This window comes from Physeter macrocephalus, chromosome 9 (genome assembly GCF_002837175.3).
Source record: "Physeter macrocephalus isolate SW-GA chromosome 9, ASM283717v5, whole genome shotgun sequence".
NCBI classification, from domain to species: Eukaryota; Metazoa; Chordata; class Mammalia; order Artiodactyla; family Physeteridae; genus Physeter; species Physeter macrocephalus.
The window spans coordinates 95,876,529-95,883,979 of NC_041222.1; the positions used below are offsets into that span (position 1 = coordinate 95,876,529).

Consider the following 7,451-nt stretch of genomic DNA (forward strand, 5'->3'; position numbering starts at 1 on the left):
AAATATCGTATACTAACGCATATATGTGGAATCTAGAAAAATGGTACAGGTGAACCGGTTTGCAAGGCAGAAATAGAGTCACAGATGTAAAGAACAAACGTATGGACACCAAGGGTGGAAAGCGGGGGTGGGGGGATGGTGGAATGAATTGGGAGATTGGGATGGACATATATACACTAATATGTATAAAATAGATAACTAATAAGAACCTGCTGTATAAAATAAATTTAAAAAAAAGATGTCAGGCAAGGAACAGAGAGGAAAATAAATTTCAGCCTGTCATTTTCAGATGATCCTGATCACATTCATTTTCTTCACTATACTGTGAAGCACACTACAGCGTGACTCCCTTTCTATGAGGCAAGCTGGGGGGCGAGCCTTCCTTCTCAAGATTCCTGGATTCAACAGCAACCGCTGTATGATCTATTATGTGACACAGAAGTAGAAATTATGCACATGCAACCAAAACATCAAAGTGAAGCACAAGGATTGGTTATGGACCCCCAGGATGTTTTGGATGACAGGAATAAGCGCTTGGACACTGGGAGGCTCTGGCTGGAGGATAGCTTTGGAGTTTTCTTGGAGGCTGGTTCCCTGTCGGCATCCTGGATTCACATCTGGGGCCATGGGAAATGAAAAGAAAAGAATGGGAATGGAAAAGGGTGCTTTGTACAACACATCCTTTTAAGACTTGGCGTATAACACACCATTTCTTTGGGATCATTGTGGTAGACCTTGTCACTAAGGGGTGTGTGTGTGTGTGTGTGTGTGTGTGTGTGTGTGTGTGTGTGTGTTTCTGTGTGCTCACAGGGTGCAATGCTTGTGGTTGGTGGTTCTTATAGGTGGCCATTAAGAATTAGAATAGAATTTTTCCTTATGTCAGTGCAATATGGTGTTGGTGCATTGCTGGTATCTGAAAGACACAATGGCAGTCCTTTTTTGGTGACAGCAAAGGGGCAGAGAAAGAGAGGATGGTAAAAAGAGTATGGAAGTGGAGACCATACTGTGATTGTCAGGGCTTTTTGTGTGTCTGCATTGTAAACTCCCCACCTAACCCCGAGGTTGCAAGACGTAATTTGGGGGAACTTGTTAGGGGGGTTGGCTATTCCATGGCAGCAAGCAGGGTGGAAGAACTCAGCAAAATATGGATTGCTACCATAAATGTAACTTCCCTTTAAACCCAGAGCTTAATTGCCCTGGGAATACATGTGTTACATAGACAAGTGTTCGTTTCTATGATTAATTCAGCGGGCTAGAGCTTGGTACTAATGAGACCAAGGCCAAGGCTATTGGCTCTATCCTCAAAGGAGCTGTTAGCATCTCATGGCTCCAAAACCGAGGTGACACCCTTCACCCTTGCACACAGTGGGATTGGGTGAGAGAGTATGATGTCTGACTCCACTTTCAATGCTTTTCCAACACCCCTGCTTTCCGCTCTAACACAATGACTCTGCTCTGAGTGCACTGGCAGTTGGAATTTTGTAAGATGACAATCTAATCAATGACATTGTCTCCAGAGCCTCACTGCACTTAAAAAGTAGAGGCTGCCTGCATTAGAGACAGCATAGGCTGCTCTGTTAGTCCTTTCAACGGGTACAGGTTGTGCCACCAACTGACTTTCACAGACAAATACAGCTTGAAAGAAAGCATGCCCAGGATACCCTGCTGCCTAAGAGTCTGACTAGGATCTTGCAAAAAACAAGCCTCCGTTTTCTCCACTTTCTCAGGAGTAGTTGGCAATCTCCAGCATGTACATTTGGAAAGGAATCGAGTTGGATGTTCTACCTGTGTCCCCTGGATTCTCTGCCTTGAAGAGTCCCATCACCTTAGCCCAAAGCCCTTTGTTCTGTGCCCTGTCGTGTAGGGCTTGTTTTCATTACCTCCACACCGTCCCTGTATTTATCAGGATTGTTCGAGTTGCAAGTAATTGAAACTCAACTCAAAGCCGCTCTTTTCCTGCATTCACATACCTGGGAAGGGTGCTAGGTTTGCTCACAGAATCTAAAGAATAGCTGCAGGGATCAGAGTCTGAGAAACTGGAACGGGAACATGGCCCTCCCAGAGACCTCGCCCTCTCTCCCTTCCCCCTCTCCTTGTCTTGGCTTCATCCTGCAGAAAGCTTTTCTCCACGTGGTGGCCAGAATTCCCCAACAAACATCCTCCTAGCTTAGCAAAAACCGAGGACCGCTACCTTCTCCAGAATCTTTACGATAATCGAAGAGAAGGGCTCTCCTATGTCTCAAAGATTGCTTTCTGAGGATTAAAGCACTGACATTGGTCAGGTCTAGGTCACGTGTCCACTCCTGCAGCTGGTGTGTCAGGGAAGCAGGAGGCAGAGGCCGGCGGCGGCGACGCCCGCTGCGTGGTGCTGCGCGCCGAGCTGGCTCAGGCGCCGCTGGCCGACGTGGATACGCTGCTGTCCGACGGCGACGGCGCGCTCGGGCGCAGCGAGACTGCGGTGTCCTGCGCGCCGAGCCTCCTGGCGGCGCTGCAGGCGGGCGAGCGTCTTGGCTTCATCACCAACAACAGCAGCGAGACCCGCGAGGCCTGTGCCGCGGAGCTGCGGCGCCTGGGCTTCGGCCGCGCTGCGGGCCTGGCAGCAGCCGCAGCGTCCTCGGCCCGGCCTACCGCACTGCGCTCCACCTGCTCCAGCGCCAGGCCGGCGCGCCGGGCCGAAGGCCTACATGCTGGGCAGCGCGGCCCTGGGCTCGGAGCTGGAGGCCGAGGGCGTGGGGCCCGAGCCGCTGCACGGTGAACCGCCCCGGTGCCTGGCTGTACACGCCGCCCGAGCCCAGGGTGTGTGCCGTCGAGATGGGCTTCGACCAGCCCTTCAGCTCCATGAAGCTCCCCAAGGCCGTATGCTTCCTGCAGCAGCCCGGCCGCCTGCTCGTGAGCACCGACCTGGACCACCGGCTCCCACTTGAGAACGGCCGCTTCCTCGCGGGTACCGGCTGGGCTGTCTCGTCCGAGCCGTGGAGACGCCGCCCAGCACCAAGCCCGGCCGCTTCATCCGCCACTGCGGGTCCCAGGAGTATGGCATCCACCGGAAGCGCACCGTCACGGTAGGTGGTCGCCTGGACACAGACATCCTCCTGGGCGTCACTTGTGGTCTGAAGACCATCCTGACCCTCATCGGGATGTCTCCACTCTAGGGGATGTGATAAAAGATTAAAAAAAAAAAGGGAATGGGAAACGTGCTAAGAATAATAGTTACTGCAGTTCTCCTTAACCTTCCCTAAAGCTTAATTGGTTTGCTTAGAGCCCAGCATAACACTGGGCTCTTCTGAGGAAGCCCAGAGTAATACAAATGCATATCAGAGAAAAGAAGGCTCTTATCATTTGGAATTTCATTTTTATATTGTCATAAGAATATCATTTAGGTTCTTCTTTAATAGATAAGAAAACGGATTCACAGATAATTGAAGTGAATTGCCCAAGACAGATTGCCCAGTGGTGAATAACTGGGCAAAAAGCTCCAATCGCGAACACCCAGGTTTACTGTTTTTTCCTGTGTTAGCCTACCTTCAACAGATTTGTTATCAAACTCATCACTGGCTTTGATGGTGGGAAGTTCAAGCAATGAATGAAGGTCCTCCTTGATGGTCTTCAAATCCCATTGCTAGGGCAGCCTCTTCTCTTGCCTCCAGGTCAGTAGGCATATCTGCTCTTAGGGGTTAATGGAATAGGTGGGTCCAGTCAGCTGCAGACCTGGGACTCAAAGAATAAATCCAGGCCTCCTTGTCTTGGTCATGTGGGCTTTCTGGAGCCTGTGTCACAGCATCTGATCAGAAGGAAAGGAAGAGAGAGATCAAAATTCAAACCCGGTCTGGGATTCCACTTCTCCTGAAGACGTGGAAAACCACAAGAGAACACTGCTTCTGCCCTAACAGTGAGAAAAAGCTGGGTAACCTCTAAAATCGTAACTTTTTTTTCAGCCCATGAGAGAGCTGAGGTCACAAGGCAACTCCAACAGAATTCCAGGGTAGGAAGGGTAGTAAGGCACTTCCAGGAGACGGGCACAGAGGAACTGCTGTGCTTTTTGCAGAGCATGGGAAGAAGAGGTAACGGCCAGAAGCAACTGCCATTTTAGCAAATTTTTAGAGGCCAAGTGTGGGCTGATGTTAATTGTTAGTTACTTGGCCATTGACAGTGTGTTGGGCACTGAGCAGAGGAGGGGTTGTTCTGAAGTGGTCAGCCTGATCTTGGCTCTCTTTCTTCTGGAGTACTGGAAGATGGGTGTGTTGGTTATCTATTGCTGCGTAACACATTATCCCTTTAAGCAGCTTAAAACATCAAACATTTATCATCTCGAAGTTTCTGTGAGTCAGGAATCCTGGTGCAGCTTAGCTGGGGACCTCTGACTCGGGGTCTCTCAGAAGGCTGCAGTGAAGCTGTCGGCCATGGCTGAGGTCATCAAGGCTTGCCTGGGGAAGGGTCTGCGTCCAAGCTCATGTCCATGGCTGTTGGCAGGGCTCGGGTCTCCACTGGCTGCTGCCAGAGGCACAAGTTCCCTGTCACGTGGTCTCTGTTCGGCAGTTCTCAACATGGCAGCTCACCTCCCTCAGAATGAGTGGGTAAACGAGAGAGCCAGAGCGGATGCCACAGGCTTTTTGTCACCTCATCTCAGAAGTGACATCCCATCATTTCTGCTGTATTCCGTTCATTAGGAGTGAGTCACTAGGGCCATTAAAACTCAAGGGGAGGAAACTGCACAAGGACGTGAATACCAGGAGGTGGGGAGCATTGGTGGCTGTCTTAGTGGCTGCCTACCACACAGGGGAAGACTAGATTTAGGGACCCAAAGTTAACTATTATACCCATAGGGTAGGAGGTAGTAAGTAGGTGTCAGGGGTGTTATGTGCCAAGTTTTGCAAGTCCTGGAGCCTTGACAAGAAAGTTGGGCCGGCAGGCAACAAAGATTTGAGACTCAGTTGGGTTAGGGTGGAAGGGCACCAAGTCTTAAGAATGATCAAAGAAGGAAGAAACCAAACACACGTGCCCAGTGTTTTTGTTGTGTCATTAAATTCTTGAAACACAGCCATGCAAAAGGTATTAGCCCCATTTTACAGATGAAGAAATTAAGGCCCAGAGACGTTAGCTCTCTTTCTCATGATTACACACGTATTGTGATGGTTGCATAACTCTGTAAATATACTAAACGGTCATTGAATTGTATACTTAGAATAGATACATTCTAGGATATGTAAATTATATTTCTATAAGGTTTTTTTTTTTTTTTAAAAGACTACACAGGTAGTATGTGGTAGAATGGGAAATTTCAGACCTAATTGTTTTAGACTCTGTATTGGTTTGCTGGGGCTGCCATAACAAAATACCACAGACTGGGTATTAAACAATAGGTGTTTATCTTCTCACGGATGTGGAGGTTAGAAGTCTGAGATCAAGGTGTTGGCAGGTTTGGTTTCTCCTGAGGCCTCTCTCCTTGGCTTGTAGATGGCTGCCTTCTCCTGTGGCTGTTTTAACACTGACTCTCCTCTGTCCATACACATCCCTGGTGTCTCCTTGTGTGTCCAAATCCCCTCTTCTTAGAGAGTCACAGATCCGATGGATTAAGACCCACCTTAATCATCTCATTTTAATTTAATCGCTTCTTTAGAGACTTTATCTCCTAATATGGTTATAGCCTAAGCTACTGGGTATTATGACTTCAACATGTGAATTTTGGGGAATATAATTCAGCCCATAACTGACTCCAAAGCTTATGTTCTTTTGTATACACTTTTCAGACAATAGAAGTCTACTGTTGTATTTGTTAATGAAATCGGCTGATAAATGTTATCCTGGCTTTATTAATATTTGTTTTATTCGGGTAGAACAGTAATGGGAAAATTCTAATTCATACAGATAAGTATTTGCAAATGGTAACAGTTTTAAATGAGCTCATACTGCAGTCTCTAGATACTCTTCAAACAAATTGATTCAAAGCCCAAAAGAGGAATAGTTGGATTCTTTAAAAAAAAAAAAAAGTTGAATGACTACCAATATTTAACATCTGTTAATATCATTTATCACAAAGAGATGTTAAATAAAAAGCATCCAAAATGTAGAATAAATGCTGAGACTGTTTGTAATGTGCTGTTATCACATGTCTTGTCATCTCTTTACTGGTTACTCTACAACTTATCACACACTGGGAGAGCTCATCCTCCCGGCAGATGTGCGTGAGCCTGGCCCGACTTGGCCTGAGCTGGCCAACGCATGCAAAAGGAACATTCCCCCGTGCACAGTTGTACATGAGGACACGCGCATGGGCCTAGGTTTCGTAAAAAGTCCAGACACGCAAGTTAACTTACTGGTGTCCTGATGTGTTAACATTTAATATTGAGGCATTTGACAGTGTATTTTACTGTTTTTTTAGGTAAAAGTAATTTTTAAAGATACTTGAATCAAACATTTGTGGGATCCCAGTGAAACCTAGCCTTCAGGTATGCAGTTTGAAACTACCTGAAATATATACTGAGGCTCTCATGCCTCCAGGGGACCCGTCGGTTTAGAAAGACAGACCCCCTGGCCCCTGGGCTTGTCCCAGCTGCATCAGAGCATAAACTGAAGGATGGGGGACCCACTGAGGGAAAAACCAGGTGTGTGTTTGAAACAAAAATTCCAGCACAATTTGAACTGAACACTTCATTCCGGGTTTAAAGAGTGACTTGAGAATCCCTATTATCTCCTCTCCAGATCAATGACAAACCTTAGCATTCCTCAGGAAGAATCGAATGTCACTTAAAACTGCCTTTTTGTCTGCTTCCTCCCTCAATTAGAAGCCTTTGTAGGGCTGAGACCAAATGAGTCCATAAAAGGGCTTATTTACCGTTTGGCGCTCAGCAGAAGCCAGAAGAGTCTCGCACTTTCTCCCTGGTTCTCATTTATTCTCTCTCCACACTCCTCTTTCCCATCTTTTAAACCAGTTAGGGGAACTGCAGATTTGGTTCAAGGGCCCCAAAAGCTGTTTTGTTTTTTTTTTTTTTTGAGTATTGAGTTTTTCAGTCAACAAGGAGAGGCCAGCCAAGATCCCTTTATCTCAGAGATAAACAAAGGCAGCTAATGAGGGAGGACTGGAGGAAGGAGAGGACATTCTGGAAGCTTTAGTAATTTTTTGGAGGAGATAACATGATCTCATGCAGGCTGAAGTTTCTGCACTGGTTCAGCGAAGTCTCGGGATCACACAGGGCTTATCCACTGGATGGCAACAGAGAGCCGTCTATGCCTTTGTCCCGGCTCCTGGCTGAACTTCACCTCCATGCTGCTTAAGTTTAAAATCCCCCCTCTTTATTGCATGGAACAATACCAAGAACTTTGCTTAAGAGCTGTCTGATTGTGGGCCGTTTAGACCCTACCTTCTCACCCTTTGCCCTTATCCGAATGTCTTCAAGTTCAACTGTATTTTTCCTTATAAGGAGCAGAGATTTGGGTATACACTGTCACTCATT

General features: G+C 47.2%; 1 pseudogene; it reads left to right on the top strand.

Moving 5' to 3' along the window:
• Nucleotides 1–3,152, top strand: part of LOC112066735 (glycerol-3-phosphate phosphatase-like) — an 8,186-nt pseudogene extending 5,034 nt beyond the window's left edge.
• The last annotated feature ends 4,299 nt before the right edge of the window (nucleotides 3,153–7,451 follow it).